The sequence below is a fragment of the Candoia aspera genome, chromosome 1, assembly GCF_035149785.1.
Source record: "Candoia aspera isolate rCanAsp1 chromosome 1, rCanAsp1.hap2, whole genome shotgun sequence".
Taxonomy (NCBI): domain Eukaryota; kingdom Metazoa; phylum Chordata; class Lepidosauria; order Squamata; family Boidae; genus Candoia; species Candoia aspera.
Window position 1 is genome coordinate 102,426,003 of NC_086153.1, and position 17,448 is coordinate 102,443,450.

Consider the following 17,448-nt stretch of genomic DNA (forward strand, 5'->3'; position numbering starts at 1 on the left):
AGATATCTTGAAACCACCATGTAAGGGTATCAGTAATGTCAGTAGTGGTGTGAAGAGAATGGGGTGAAGTAAAAGTAAGATAATCTGATGGTTAGCGCAGTGGTATCAATGGGGGCGTCAAAACAGGAAAGATGGCAAACTCCACCCTTTAGTACAGGTGTCCATCTTGTGCACATATGTAAAGGAGCAGGTCTTCATTAAGATGGCATGATTTACATCTTGCTTGTTTTGACCCTCTCTGCAGATGCCACTGGGTTAGAAATTCTAGTATGGATTGATCTTAAGTCCTATAGCTGCTGAACACTGATTCAAAGAGCCATTTTAGCCATATATCTAATACTTCTATCCTATTTGGATTTAATTATCCTGGATCTTGACCTTCTGCATATATTTAAAACATCATTATGAAAACAGTAACAGTCAAATTTTCAAAGTTGTTAGTTGAATATGGGCTGAATATCATCATAAATAGAATATTTTCTTTTAATTGAGTTTTTTTTTTAAAAAAAATCTGGTTCCCTCAGGTGCATGACTTTCTATTTGCATTGTAATCATGTCATTGTGGGTTTTGTTGTTGTTGTTGTTGTTGTTGTTGTAGAAGCACTCAATCTAAAACCACTAATATAATATTAGTAACAATTCTTTTCAGGAAGATGCAATTAAACACATATACTAAATACATTATATTTATCAGGAATAAGTTACCAGGAACCAGCTATTATAGACATGTCTTTAAGTTATAGACACCTGTTTAAGTATTATGTGTAATGTAGATAAAGCAGTTTAAACAAGTTGGGTCACCACAGATGAAAACAGAGGAATAGGTTTTAATGTTCTGTATTTCCTTCATCCGAACATCTATTTCCAAATTCACCCTGGAAAGTTTCTGCGCAAGGTATAGAACTTTCAGTATTATTATGACTCATACATACTTTCCTTTATGAATTGCATTTATTAGGGCTTTTCCAAGCTCTTGAAGGGACAATTCAAGGGAGTTCAGCAGACACTAGGTTTCAATGAAAAATGCATATTGGTTTAATGTTAAAATATAAGCAAATCGTTTTTTAAAAGAACAGCCCAATTTTTCAGACGTGGTATGGAGAAAATTATCAGTAATCTAATACTGTTTTTTAAAAAAATCCACTTAGCAATTTAGAAGCAGTCCACAGGAGTTGGGCGGCCAATAAATTTAAATAAATAATAATAATAAGCAGACAGCAAAGAATGGCATTATTAACTAAATACAGGTAGTCCTCAGTTAACATCCATAATTGGGACTGGCAACGCCATTGCTAAGCAATGTGGTCCTAAAGCAAAAAATCTCGTGACTGTGCTGACTTACAATGGCAGTTCCAGCAGTTCCAGTTGCAGTCGTTTCACACGATGTCATATGACCATGACTTGTGACTTCCTGCCAGCTTCCCCATTGGCTTTGCTTGTCAGAAGCTGGCAGTGAAGGTTGCAAATGGTGATCACATGACTGTGGGATGCTGTGACTGTCATAATTGCAAGCTAGTTGCCAAACACTCAAATCACGATCACGTGACTGCGGGGACACTAAGACGGCTGCAACTTCAAGGACTGGTCATAAGTCTCCTTGTTCAGTGCTGTCGTAACTTTGAATGGTCACTGAACAAGTGGTTGCTAAGTGAGGACTACCTATAATGATGATAGTTCCAATGAATTCTGTGGAACTTATATCTGAAGGAAGAAATATAAGATGATGTTATATTTAATGCTAAAGTGTTTACCTGGAGTGAGTTTAGTAGTAGCCACTCTGCATGTTTGTTTTGGTGTAAATCAGAAGAAATGTGCTCTACGTTTTCAACCCAGAAATAAACACATATGGGAATGGGTTTCAAGATCTAAGTATCTGTGAATATCCAAGTTGCCCAACAATTTTCATTCCTAGCTTTTGAAATCTCTGTCAAATCTGAATGAAATCAGGTAGTGGAATGAATCAGCTGTGATCTTCAATGCTGATAGGCTGTATGAAAAAAATCTCAACATTTGTTCAGTGCTGTGTATGTGCCTACTAAATTGTTCTTTGGAACTCTGTATGCAGTCTTCAATGCAGACCTCCACCTCTTGGAATGAAACTAATAACAGATTGCGGTACAGTACCAATTTATCATAAGGGGCAGAAACAGAGGTCTGGTCCACATAAGAATTCATTCAACTAAAGCAGTCCGTATGGCTGCAAACCTACTCCTGATGGTTTTTCAATTTTATTGTAGAATGAGATTTTATGTGGAATGTTTTATTCATTCTTTCATTTATTTGTTTGCTTATTGGATTTATTGCCTGCTGCAATCCCAGGACTCATGGTGGTTTACAGTAAAAAAGACATAAAGATAAAAGGTACATGGTAAAAATTAACATTACATCATTGTAAATCATAAAAGCATAGTTCTAATCCTCCATCCTAGAAGTCATGCATCATGGCCATCTGGAACAACTCTGTTTTCAATAGTTTCCAGAAGGCTAAAACTATAGGGGCTGGCCAAGCAAGAGGCCATTCCAGAGTATAGGCACTGCTATAGAAAAGTAGCACCTACAAGCCTCCATAGTAGGCTCATTGTGGAAGCTACCAGCAGATTCACCTGGGACAAATGAGTTGGGCAGAGGATGTCTTGGAGATGGTGTGATGCCAATCTATATTGTTAGACTTAAGAGACAAAATTAAACCAAGAATAAAGTCACAGAAGCTGAATGCTATCACCAAGTACATACAGTATCTGTAGCTCAGATATATGGTCAATGCATTTTCATTATTGTTATATATGTATGGAATTGCATTACTCAGAAGTACCTTTTTCCTCTTCTTTTCTACAGCCTTAAGAAGTCAGAACACAATTAAGAAGAAGTATCTATGTATCCTTTCTGTTTCTGGACACCCTTTAACACGTCACTGGTCCCTTACATAAATGCTGAAGGCTTTTAAGCACTGAAGACTTGGAGACATAAATTTTGCTTTGAATATTTGTGGTCAGAAGTAGATGTACCAGATCTTTTGGATGAGCAAAAGGATAAAAAGGTTAGTGATTCTTTGAAAGCCTACACTTTCAACTTTTTGTATTTCTGCACATAACTTCCCAGTACTTTCATGTACACTGTAACATTTTCTGAGCTGTAGGAAGGAAAACCCTGTAGTACCTGTTTTCCTTATTCTGGAATATCATGGAGGTAAATTTCCTGCTGGAAACACATCCAGTAATTTATTTTTATTTCATCTGTTTTTTTCATATCCTGAGCCTGATTGAATATGTGTTATAGGGGATGCTGGTCCACTTAGGAAAAAAAAAAATAGCTAATCCTCATACTGAATGTGAATATTTGATAACCGATTAGGAATTGCAGTATTTTGGTTAGAAATTATATTATTGAAGGAAAAAAAAATGGATGCAATATGAAAGGTCAGTGATTGGATCCCCCAGCTGCTTTTTTGACTATGCGTGTGGACGAATATATTGGGATCTGGCATTAAGTAAAAGGGGTTTAACCTTTTCCCTACTCCGTCTTACTTCCCTGATAAATATTTCACCCTATAAAATTGTTGTTAGTCACAGGAAGGAAAAAAAATTGGTTGCCTGATTGATTACATGGTAGATTGCTATGGCTATTTCCACTTCTGGACGAAGAAGCTACATTTCAGAAACATACTTTAACTTCTCACCCATCCATCCTTTGTTAATCTCTTGACATAACACCCAAATACAAAAGATTCAACCCAGTCTTTGGTTTTTTACATCATAAATAATTTTACCCTAAGAGGTTAATTATTGATTGTCATTTAAATTTATATGAGTACTATCAAAATCCTATCCTATCCTATCCTATTCCTGTGCTGCTGTGTTCCTGCAGACTCTGAGCAGCATACAATAGTCAGAAAAGAGATTTAAAACACCATAAAATTCCAGCCATGTAAACTAGCAGGAAAAAAAGCAGGACCATCCACCTGGATGGGTTAGAATCTGATTTAATGAGAAGAAGACTTGATCTCGGAGAGAGGAAAAGGCATTGAAGCAGCCTGCTGTCCTTGCAGTGCATTAATCTTATGGACTTTGCTTTTTTCCTAGCTCCTCCCTCCCTCCCTCCCTCCCTCCCTCCCTCCCTCCCTCCCTCCCTCCCTCTCAATGTTCTGTTTCCAGTCACTCTTTCCTTGTAGATCTTCCTATATTCCTTTACGCTGCCTGTATTTTTCAATTGAAAATTAGTATTTCAAGCACAAATAGGATGTTACCATGATGCTAAGTGTCTCCACTGCGTACAAAATTATTTAAGTTCAAGATTCACTTACCTGAAAAAGCTTATTTATCTGATTTTTTAAAAATTGCATTTGCACTTCAAGGTTTTTTTTTACACTGAAGCTTGTACTGAATAGTGACAATAATGATGAATGGATTTTAAAAAAAAACAAATCCTAAATCGCATCTGATTAACTTCTTTGTACACCAACCTGATCTAACTGAAGGAAGGCAAGGATTGAGAAGTGATAAGTCTATAAAGCAATAGATTGCAAATAGTAGTTTTGCAAATTATCATTTTGCCCATAAGAGTTAAACTGTGTGGTTTTCTCCACCTCTTTTTTAACTTTTAAAGTTTTATGTACAACTGTTCTTGGGCTTTAATAGTAGTTCATTAAATGGAAACACAACACAAGTGTGCCCATGCCTTCTTTGCTGGATCTGCTCCTATTTAAAACATTGCTTAATTCTTGTAAAGGGACATTGGATGATCAGGATCAGCAGAGATAAAGTAGCAAATAGAGGGAAGCAGTAAATGAAATTATGGAGGTTTCGTAATGAAATACAGTCTCCTAAGCTGGCTGTGCGGGGAGGCAGTGGTGTGGTAGCAGAGCCATTTTTCAGTCTATACATATTCATTTAAAGGTCTTTGCACAGACGGGTTTACATATCTTGGAGTCTTTTCTCATGTTACAAGGCATGCATATAGTGCAGAAATTATTTATGTGTTTTGCATACTGCTTTATATTATTTAAATTGGGGTGGGGACCCACAAAAGAGCAAAAAGTACTGAAAACTGATGATACACTAACACATATTAGGTAACCAAGAACAGTGAACATATGTTGATGATGTAGTGAATAAAGAGGCTGTCCTTGAAGGACAGAGGGAAGATCCGCTGCCAAGGCAATGATCAGATAAATGAAAGCTGAACTCAGGCCAAGAAAGTGGTTTGCAAAGATGCCTCAGACAACTCCCCCACCCCCAGTTCTCATGAAGATAAAAGAGGGAGGAAAGGAAACACATCAGATATGCAAGATTCTGTTACTAAAGCTGTTCTAATCAAAGTAGTGTTAGGTCTGCATGGTGTCTGTTTCTTACTCTGGTCTACCATATAGGGCTGACAGATGATCAATGGTTTATTTCAGAGTTTAGCTCTTCCACCCTGAGATTATGTCGGACATCTTTGGTCTACTCATAACCTCCATTTTAGAGTCAGAATCATCTGATTCAGCACTATAGGAACTGGGTTCCCTTTCTCTAAAGTTGCTTTGACCAATTCTCTGAAAGCAGTGTTTGAGAAACAAATGCACACTTAGAGAGATGTTTCCCTGGTTATTCCCCCTCTTTTGTGTGTGTATGAAGCACAATGGCTATCCATGCACACATCTGCAGAGACAGCTGGGAGCAGCTCACAAAAGCAGCTTGAAAAAAGATGTGGCTGCTTTATTGATTGGAAGATAAATGCTTCATATGCACTCTGGAGCTTTGCATAGAAATTCTTTAGGAGGATTTGCACAATTTTGAGAGCAGTAGATAATGCCTCTTCTGTTAAATGTTGTCCAAAGCATTTGCCAAAGGATGAACTGGGTGAAAGGAAAACTCAGTTCTCTTAGCAAATATTTGTTTTGCTTCTTTTTAACATAGAGGTGAAGAAAGCACTTCCTCAATTTAGTTTTTAATTTGGTTGTGGGAACATCTCAGGTATATTGGAAAGCCTTGGCCCTGAGCAGGAATCTATTGTATTGGGAGTTGAGAGTAAGTTCCATCACCGAATTGGCACACATAGGATTACTCAGCACACATTTATTATCAGTCACTGAACTACCTCTGCTGAAAAAGCATTGTGTATGAATGGTATGAAAGAACTGACAGGGGGTTTGAACCTGCAGTCTAACATACAATATGCAGTTTAACTTAACATATGTTAAACCACTACTTCCATTTATACTTTGCAAGCAATGAAAACATCATCTCTGCTTTTTAAAGTTACTAATAATTCTTATAAGATAGAGAATGGACCATGTGGAATATAGATTAAAAGCTAAACGAAGATGAAAAGTTGGAAAGCCTGCTGAATTGAAAATGTGCAACCTTTATTTTCAAATGCTCCCTGTCAGATTCCCCAATCAAAGGTTTCACAGAAACCCTTATCGGGGCATCTCCCATCGTTTCCTTCTCCCATGTTGCCAGATGGGAGGGGTGTGTGAAGTTGGAGTGTAAAGTGGTTTATTATGGCTATGGAGCACATCAAGGACGCGAGGTTGAGATATGCCAGGAATACCATCTGGATGGGAGGGGGAGTGACATGGTTTCATGGGAAAGGGGACTAACTAAGTGAATGTAGTTTTTAAGTTAGGTTTGAGCGGGAAATCTTTATTCGCAGCTTGCCTTCTGTACCGTTCATTATGCTTCATTAAAACAGTTAAAGGAATCCCAGCCTCCTGACTGTGATTGTGTGAATGCTCAAATCATCAGGTGCTGACATTAAGCTGTGAATCCATAATTTCAAAAACTCTTCCTAAGCAAGTAATCAGCTGAAAGTTGACGAACCATGCCTAAACACGGAGAGTCCCGGGCTAAGCAGCCATCGCTTCTACCGTCATCAGAGAGGACCATGCTATAGGCCAAAGTGGAAGAAGAAAAAATTGAGATGGAGGAGAGCTCAGGGAGTGGAGACAGTGAGTGCTAGATGGAACCCTGGCTCAACACGACGGAGTTGGAAAGTGCCCTCCACTCCCTCAATTTCACGAGAGAGCCTCAAACGCCGAGCATTATTATCGAAGAACCACAGATGGGTCCTTCCCAGATCAGTGCCAGAGAAGAAGAGGGGAGGGCCCCTCCACCCATGGAGGCATAAGTAAGGGTGCAGAGTCCGGGGTCACATGGGACCATTCCAGACCCCAATGGAACTCTGCAAGAAATGTGGAATTTGGAGGCAAGGATGTCTGCCATGGAAGTGGTGTTGCAGCAGGTATCGAGAACCCTGGAGACCATGGTGTACCCCTTGGCAGAAATCTCAACTCAGCTATCCAGGGTGGCGTCGCCAGACTCACGAGGAAGGCGGCATACCCTAAACCCAACCCGGAATTTTGAATCCCCAGTGAGGCGCCGGCGGAGTGGAGGCCACCCAGAGAGCCAAGGTGACTGGGGGAAAGCTCTGCCCAGCAGGGTGACACAGGGTGCAACCCCAAAGGACATACAAGTTAAGTTTGATGAAGACCCACGACGGTTGGCATTCTTCTTGACAAACGTGTCCATATACATGAAGGAATATGGATCTTGCTTCCCCACTGAGTACAAGAAAGTGAGCCAGATCGGTGCCAGACTCCAGGGACCTGCTGCTGAGTGGTTTGTGCAATTGCACGATGCCATGGCTCCAGAGCTGGGCAGCCTGTGCAAATTCATGAGGGCACTGAGAGACCAGTTCGAGGACCCACTGGACAAGATGAGAGCAAAGACAGGTATCCAGCAACTTAGGCAAGGGGGAAGAACTGTGTCAGAGTATGCCATGGAGTTCAAGGCTCTTGCCGGAAAAGTTATGGACTGGTCAGAAACCACTAAGATTGATTACTTCAAAGGGGGATTGCAGCCAGAAATTCTGAGATGGGCACTCTGCTGCAGAGATCTCCCCCTCTGAAGGACTGGATCTGCCTTGTAGGGGAGGTAGAGAATACCCAGTACCAGTTCCATCGGCAGCTCCGAGCACAAACGATGGGAAGAAATACAGTAGCCCCAAGTCAATTTCCCTTCACCCAACAAAGACAATTGCCTGACAAGGATGATTGGAAAGAATGGCCAGGGAAAAAAGCCAGCTGTTTCAAATGCGAGGACACCCACAGAGCAGCAGAATGCCCAGAAGCACTGAAAGGAGCAACCAAATCCCGCCGACCAGATGCAAGGCAGCAGCTGCATCAGTGCTGGCCTAAAAGGATCCAGACGTGAAGTCTCTAATTGACTCCAGCAAAGACTCCAAACAGGAGGAACTGGAGCCAGTGGGAAACAAATTTCACCTGTTCTAAATTGCACCCACGAGCAGGTGGAAACTCCAGGGTGCAACATGCCTTTGGACATAGACGACAAAGAAGACCCTTTTGTGAGTGATGATTGCCCCACCTTGCGTAGAATTAAAAAACTTAAGGACCCGGCACAAAGCCATTTTGACAGCAATGTTAGACTCAGGGTACACAAAATGCTTAATACACCCTGCCCTCATTGACACACTGAGCCTTAAAACCAAGAGACTTAAAAATCCCATTATTTTCACTCAGATGGATGGCTCAGTCACCCATGGGGGTCCCATGGAATTCTGGACTGAGACTTTGGCCATGAGGTTGGGAGGGCATAAAGAAACCTTGCAATTTATTGTAGCCCCTATTGCCAACTATTCTATCATCCTGGGACTCCTGTGGCTAAAGAGTAGAAAGCCACAGATCGATTGGGACTCAGGTGCCTTATTGTTTAACAATAGAGTTGGCAACCTCTTTACTGTACTATAACCAGGGGGGAAGGTAGCTGGCACCCTCCTCAACCACACCCCTGTGGTGAAACCTTTGGCACAACCCGACATTCCACCTGAATATACAGACTTTCTTGATGTCTTCGATGAGAAAGAGTGCGACCAGTTGCCTCCTCTCAGAAAAACAGACTGTGCCATTGAAATAGACCCGAAGGCTAAACTACCTAAGCCTAAAATGTATGCCATGTCAGAAACTGAGAAACAAGTTCTCAGAGAATTTATTGACAAAAACTTATCGCGGGGGTTCATTGCGCCTGCCAATTCACCTTTGGCAGCCCCGGTGCTCTTCTGGGCAAATAAAGATGGGTCTCTGAGACTCTGCACAGATTACCGTGGAATAAATGCCATCTCAATAAACAATCAGTACCCTCTTCCCTTAATGAAAGACATGCTATCACACCTATTGAAGGGAAAGGTGTTTACCAAACTTGACCTCAAAGAAGCCTACTTTAGGATTTGAATTCGGGAGTGGGTTGAATGGAAAACAGCATTTAACTGCCCTCTCAGTTCCTATCAGTACAAAGTCCTTCTGTTTGGGTTGGCAGGGGCCCCTGGAGTGTTCATGCAATATATCAATGAGGTCCTCCATGAGCATTTGTACAAAGGGGTCCTGGTTTACTTAGATGACATTTTAATTTATTCTGACAACTTCAAAGACCACGTTCACCTTGTCAAAAAAGTCTTATGCAAGCTGAGAAATACTAAACTGTATGCCAAGTTCTCTAAATGCAAGTTCCACAAGTCTCAGCTGGACTATTTGGGCTATCGTATTTCCTCTAAGGGGGTGGAAATGGATCCTGCCAAAGTATAAGACATCATGGTGTGGGAACCCCCTCACACCAGATGCCAACTTCAAAGTTTTCTAGGTTTCACGAATTTTTACAGAAATTTCATACCCCAATTTGCTCAAATTGCTTTGCCTCTCACTGACTTGTTAAAAACTAGAGGGAGGGGGGAAACCCAGAAAGTTGCCTCCCCTGGGGCCAAACTTGCCTGGACGTCTGAATGTCAAGCAGCTTTTGACAGTTTAAAACTGCTTTTTACTAGGGAACCCATTCTAACCCACCCAGGCCCAACTCGCCCCTTTATTGTACAAGCAGATGCTTCTGACTCAGCTGTGGGGGCAGTTTCAGTTCAAAAGGATGAAACAGGTTTCCCCCGCCCCTGCGCTTACCTCTCCTGCAAGTTTTCTGACTCTGAGCGCAACTGGCCCATTTGGGAAAAAGAGGCTTTTGCTGTAAAAACTGCTCTCACACACTGGAGGCATTTACTTGAGGGTGCTCTCTACCCCTTTGAGGTTTGGACTGATCATAAAAACCTCCAAGCTTTGCAAACTCCCAGGAAACTGAATGGCAAACAAATTCGTTGGGCTCAATTTTTTTAACCGTTTTAATTTTACCCTTAACTTCCTTCCGGGAAAGAGGAATTTTCTTGCTGATGCGCTTTCTCGCCTCCCGCAGTATCACACTGCCCAAACTCAAATTGTAGACACAGTTTTCTCTCAGAAGCAGCTTGGAATGGCTTGCGTAATGCGCAAACAAGCAGTAGCCAGGAAAGTGAAAGTGCAGGCTGATCTAAAAGAGGAACTGCTTCAGGTGTTGCCTAACATTCCTGGCTACAATGTAGCAAAGCCCAATTAACTGAAATTGACAATGTCTGGTATTGTAACAAAATCTACGTGCCTGAGTCTTTTTGCCAGATGATTTTGCACCATTCCCATGATATTAAATCTGCAGGTCATTTTGCCTTCATAAAAACTCTCCACTTGGTGAGGCGCCAATTTTGGTGGCCCTCCCTTCGTGCTGATGTACAGTCCTACGTCACATCATGCCACGTCTGTGCCCAAGCAAAGAGGAAGGGGGGGGGGAACCGCAAGGACTTTTACAAGCCGTAGCCTCCCCCAAGGCTCCATGGAAGGAAATAGCCATGGATGTTATTGTCGATTTACCTGAGAGTAAAAACAAGACTGTAATTTGGACTGTCATTGACTTGTTTTCCAAGCAGGCTCCTTTTATACCTTGTACTAAAATCCCAACTGCTCAGCAATTAGCCAAGCTCTTTCTCACGCATATCTATAAAATTCTAACCGTTTATTTTAGGGAGTCCTGCTAGAAGTGCACTTTGAAAACAGCGGGTGTGAAATAACAATTGGAGAATTGTTTCTTGTGAAAGTTTTTATACCATGATGATAAGGTTGGAGTGATCAATAAAGACAGAACTCAAGTTAGTAAGCTCCACTTTCTAATTTGCAAATGACACCACACAAATCCCTCAGCATTGCCATCATTCCACCTGGTAATCCATCTGTCTTCCTTTTAGTAGGTTTGTAGCTCATTGTAGCCTTTCTCCAGCTACCAATAATAAGCAAGAGGAAGAAATCATGGGGAAAAGACATATATCCCAGTGGCACCAATTAGCTATTACAAGTAGAAGAAAAACACTTTTTTTAAGGAATATGAGCATTAGGAAAAGAATGAAGCATCATTGTTCACAAAACAAGTAAGAATGTGTCAGTGTTTGGGGTTGGTCTCTATTTGAGCCACAGTATTAGATCTCCTAATCAATTCCAATTTAAACTGTTTTGGAATGAAACCAGGATTTCTCCTGTTCAAAGATGGTCACTTTGTTCAAAGATGGTCACATACATCACAAAAGGCTTTGGATGAACAAAAATATCCCTAGCCCACAATCACTTCTCTTTTCATTTGTAGAGTTAGTTTCATTTCTGTGCCCAGTGCTGCCAAATAAACTTTATATTATTTGATAAATACTTCTATATCTGTAGAGGTATACTGTTTTACACACTACAGTTTTGAGGATTTGTTGAAGTGGCTATTATCTGCTGTCCAAATCCTGTAAATTGTTATAATGCAAGCTCTCTTTTTTCTTCAGAAAATATATGTTGGCTATTGAATTCATTGCAGATCTATAGAAGTAAGTATAAAGACTATATTTTCTGTACAAGACACAATTCCGATGGGGCAAAACTTTGACTGGGCTCAGAAGCTAAGGGTTGTTCCTGGTTAGTATTTGGATAGGATATCACTAGGGAATCCCAAGGCTATAAGGTAGCACAGGAAGTCAAAACTCACATCCCCGAGAAAGCAGTATCAAATTATGTCTGTCTCTTCCAAGAAAACTACATGATTATGTGCATGTAGTCAGGAAGATTTGAACTGAACTTGAAAACATCTTCACCTTTGTCTTCTATTGATAATGGCACTTATGTATTACTCTTTACCTATTTTATTATCTGTAAAAGAAAATATGCAGGATTCTCTTTGTGCATGTATTGTTTGTCTTCTTACCATGTTATAAATTAACCAAAAAGTTGTCTTAGGTGGCATATCATATTTAAAGGATGCCTTGTTATGGGACTAGTTCGTAAAGAAAAGTTTAGAAGTCAGAAAAAATAATCTGAACTAGGCCTAGTGAACTTCCAACCACAGATTATTAACCATAGTTTAGGGATTGGTTGACATAGCAAAATAATAAACCAGGACTCTAGAACATGGGTTACATAGGCTTCATAGTTTCATTAACAAGTTCAAGGATCCAGCTGAATCCTTGACCTGTTTAATTTTTTAAATCTTATCCTGACTGGAGCATTAACATAATTGGCATGTGACTGTAGATCACATGGCTCTTTAGCTGCTTTCCAGGTTGGGCAACCTTCCAATGGTTCAGAGACCTGGATGCATTACATGAACAGCTCTTTGCATTTCACTGTCCAGTTGCATATGGGTTATTTATTTATCACAGAAGCTTTGTATTTTTCCATTCAACATTCCTTCCTATAAGGCAAGGGTTTTTTAAATTCATGTACAGTAGGCTATTTATTTACTTATTTTTCAAATTTTATTATCAACCATCTCCCCCAAAAGAGGGACTCTGGGCAGCTATTTAGTGAGGTAACAAAACCTAAGTTTAAAAAATGTGGATTTCTCTCTTTAAATAATTGACACATTTATCTACAAAAATAACTTCTTAAGTAGGTCCAGAGCCAAAGGAAATTATCTCATGCTTCAAATGCTATTTGGTAGCACTTCAAATATATGTTATCAGTTCCAATACAGTAAAATCATCGCACTGTTTCTTAAAGGTGTTTAATTGCAAATGCTTTTAAATTAATAATTCAATGAGAAATTATTAAAATAATGACAATCACATTCTATTTTCCCTTACCTCTGTTGATGGATAATACTAGTTCAAGTGGAAATTATCACTTTGGCTGAAATAGTTGGTGAATTTCTCTGCAAATGAATATGCATAGATATAGATAATGCTGGACCTACAAGATAATTCCTGATGAACAGATTATGTGTAGTTTAGCAATTCTGCACTAAAACTGTCCTCCTGCCAAAACATCCATTGCTCTCTCTTAAAAGGGCATATGAATTATTCTTCATGTTGTCAGAGCCTGAGTTATATTTTGTCCATATTTTGTTTAAGGACATCATTGGTTTTCTCTTTCATAGCTGCTGTTACTTCTCTGCTTTTATTAATAAATAAAAGTTTTGCTGTCTCTCCTTTATGCACACAAGTGGTCGCTATAGAACATTATTCCTTTATTTATTTATTTGTTTGCTTATATATTTCAGTCATCAGCCAGGTATACATTGTGCTAGAATACAGCCCAGTTCACAGAATCCACTCACCTGCCATCTTGCCAATTTTGACCCCCTTCCATGGAAACCTATGAATCTATCTGCATTTCCTTGTCAAGTAGCTTTTCCTAGGTCCTGAAAAAGTTTACTAGGTTCTTGAAAGCAGGAAAGAACATTGGATTTCTCCATGGTAGGCACAGATGTGATCCCGTTTTATCATAGTGCTTGAATGTGTTACTATACAGTAGACTTAAAGTACACTGAGTATGAAGCCATATAGGGATTGCCATCCCATATGTCCTGAGTTGTAAACTAGAAGGACAGAAATTAGGTGATTGGGCCAGCATACTTCATTTGTACATAATTTCTCTTTTGTAAGGAACACTGGGACAGTTGGAGTAATCTTCTAAATACATAAAGAAATATATACCCCAATGCTGAGTTCATTTATCTGCACCATATTTCTTTTGATTATACATTTGCATGATATAACTATATATAAGTTGTATTTTTAAGCAAGATTTTTGCTAAAATGGGGCAAGTTATGTTTAGTATCTCACCAGGAGGCAGTATCTGGCCAATCTTGGCTACACTTGGAAGCTAAGTAAGATTGTATCCGATTAGAATTTGAATGGGAGATTATCAGTGAATATCAAGATTGTAGACTAGAGTGGGAAGTTGAAAAAAACATCCTGGAAGGAAGCAATGGAAACCTTCGTCTTTTGTCTAGGAAATGCCAATAGCCATGGCATTTTCTCTGTAAAGGACACTTACATGATATAATTACCTCTTAGTCAGTAGAATGGATACTTGCTTTCACAAAGGTTAGACTCAAAGAGAGCTAACAGGCTATATACACTGATTCAAGTATGCATGAACTTGGGTGTGATTTTTTTCCCCTTAAATTATACAGTTTTACGCTGGGTTGTGCCAAGTATGGCAGCAAAAGAGTTGTTGCAGTCTTTTTAACCAATCGTTTAGCCACATGCTTGTCACAATTTTCTCCTGGACTCAACACAGGCATTCAGTTTTATTTGTTAACGTAGCAGAACGTTATTTATTAATGAGTTCTTCATGCTTTATTAAGTCTAATGTCAAAATACCTCTGTGGGACTGTAGTCATGTTCTGTCTCTCTCTCTAAAGCCTTCTCAAGAAAATGAAAAATTACACAGTAAAGCTGCACCCAGTAGATATCGGTTCAATTACTTCTGATCCTGGCAGATGATGTTTCTGAGTAGTCTTGAAAGAGCTACATCAGATAATATAAGCTGTCTGAAATGAAAGAATTCTGAACTCGCAAATGTGCATAATTAGGAAGGCTTAGAAACTTAACAAAGCCATTCTGTTCCCAAATGCTGAGTGGTATATTCAGCTGTTGAGAACTGACAAGTTCAGTAAGGAAATACAATGCTTGCCTAGTTTCATTTATTTTTTTATTCAGATCTTTTATGTTGGGGAGGGAAGCCTCTATTTCAGAACATTAAAATGATGGAGTGTTTCAATACTCCAGGGATTAACTGAAGTTTTCTTAATTCAATACAATTAATTCTGTTTGGGAAGCCAATATTGGAGTTCAATAATTTTTTCCTGTCTCTTTCCTTGCTTCCTCTATAGCATTATTCTGGAATCTCAAATCTCTAGTACTGACATGCAAATTACATTTATTTTAGGGACTGTCTGGTATTCTGAAGTTTGTCCAGTTCTGCTTATGCTTTTTATAAGAGAAACATCATTCAGTATTGGCTGAGTAGATTACATCTTAAACAAACACACACACACACTCATGCACAGACTGGAAAGGTGAGTTCTCAGGCTGATAAGGGTTCAGGCGATGGTGTTGTGAATAGATACCTACATTCTTACCAGTTCACAGAAAAGCCATTAGAAAGAAATTCACCCTAATGTTTTAGGAAATAAATTAGTCATAAGTGGGAAATAGTTCAGTTGCCGAAATTCTTGCAATCCTATCCCTTTCACTTCAATAAATCTTATTAAGAAAACTCTGTCATTCATACTATGAACAGGACTATTTTTGGAGCCTGACACATACATAGACATTGCTATAAAGAATTTTACCAAGGGCCAGTGAAGGAAAATATAAAACACTTAAGCAACTTTTATAAATTGATTTTTGGGGAGGGATGGCTTTGAATCAGTTTTTGACTCCTGGCATTTGCCTGGATACATCCCTGCAGTTTTCTTGGCAAGGTTTTTCAGAAATGGTTTGCCATTGCCTCCTTCCTAAGGCTGAGAGAGAGTGACTGGCCCAGGGTCACCCAGCTGGCTTTGTACCTAAGACAGGACTAGAACTTACAGATTCCCAGTTTTTAGGCTGGTGCCTTAAAGCACTACCCAAAACTGGTTCTTGTAAACTAATATCTAGCTAGTTTCAATTAAATGTAATAATTCAGCATGATCTTACATCCCACATCAACATATAAAATATATATGCCAGTTCAGACATTTTTACCCTCATACACAGACTGGAAGAGTCAGGGCAATTATTTATTGTCACATCCATTTCAACTACAGGTATTATTTTCCTCAAAGTATAATAAATATTTACCTATGTACAGTGATTGTTACACTTGTATATATGAATGTGTCCTCAGACATGTAGCTCCCATGCTTTTTGCAGCATCTTTTAAAAATAATTTATTACAAGATTTTGTATGATGCCCTTCAAAACCAATTTTTCCCAGAGGAATTTTCATATCTTGATCATTGTTTGTGCATGCTTATGCCTTTGTGGGGTCAGCTCCACAAAAGCAGTACTTTAAAAGAATAGTGTATGTAGCAAGGAATAGGAGGTCTGCAGATAGCTGTAACCACTTGGTATCACTTCATTATGGCATTCGTCTGAATAGATATGCTTTATGTGTTAGGCTTTATCATGGCAGGCTTTGGGGCACCCAGCTTTGAAGAGAGCCAGTTTGGTCTAGGGGTTAAGGCACCAGGCTAGAAACCAGGAGATGGAGAGTTCTAGTCCCGCCTTAGGCACGAAGGCTGGCTGGTTGACCTTGGGCCAGTCACTCTCTCTCAGCCCAACTCACCTCACAGGGTTGTTATTGTGGGGAAAATAGGAGGAGGAAGGAGTAATACGTATGTTCGCCGCCTTGAATTATTTATAAAAATAATAAAGGCATGATTAAAATAAAATAAATAAATAAAATAAAATAAAATAAAATGCCAGCATTCTGGCTGGGGACTTCTGGGAGTTGAAGTCCACACATCTGAAAGTTGCCAAGTTGGAAAAACACTGGCTTAGAGTAATCAGAAATATAGTTTATTACAGAAACATAAGAATTAAATATTTATATGTGAAGTATTTGAATGGAACAACATATTTTTGGTTAAATCAATAGAGATTTAGAGATGATGTGAGACCATGAGAAAGAAGAGCAAAATGGAATTAACAGGACATTAAGGCAAAGTGACCACATAACATTGGAACTGAGCATAGTCAAACACTTACCTTTGTCTTCAAAAAAGAAGATTTTAATAAATTCAGAGCAATGATGAATAGCTGCCTGGAGCAACTAAAGGCAGAAGGAGCTGAAGATGACTAAAGAAGTACCTAAAGAGAATAAAAGCATAGTTGCAATGACAAGACAAGACAAGCTATACAGTCTCGCCATAGTCATATCACTATATTACAATCATAGACCAGCTCAAAAAAGAAACAGTTGCAAACAATTCCAATGGGAAGAAAAAATGGAGGAAGAAGCCCTTTGTTGTTGCTAAACAAAAGGTTTAGTGATAGTCTGACAACAAAAAAAGGACACAAACAGGAAAAGAAAAGAGGCCCCAGTCACAAAGGAGTATGAATGAAAATCTTTATTGTGGTCAAAAACCAGTACATAATAAAACTACATAGCCTGAAAAAAGGATACACATATATGGAAAGGTACAAATCATAAAATTAAGTGGACATATCAGTCAATCAACTGCACATTTTGCATATAACATAACAGAATTTAGCTATACTTAGCATGATAAGGGAATGCATATCTGAGAGTAAAAAGGAGAAGGAGGAGTCCATAAGTGTAAACCAGAACTGAAGAGCAGATGTCA

General features: G+C 39.3%; 1 protein-coding gene across 1 annotated transcript in view; it reads left to right on the forward strand.

Moving 5' to 3' along the window:
* The first annotated feature begins 2,843 nt into the window (after nucleotides 1–2,843).
* The window catches only part of HS3ST5 (heparan sulfate-glucosamine 3-sulfotransferase 5), a 123,354-nt gene continuing 108,749 nt past the window's right edge, over nucleotides 2,844–17,448 (forward strand). Inside the window, exon 1 of the mRNA XM_063290920.1 lies at nucleotides 2,844–3,037. The gene's annotated coding sequence lies outside the window, so the exon portion shown is untranslated. The remainder of the gene's footprint in view (nucleotides 3,038–17,448) is intronic.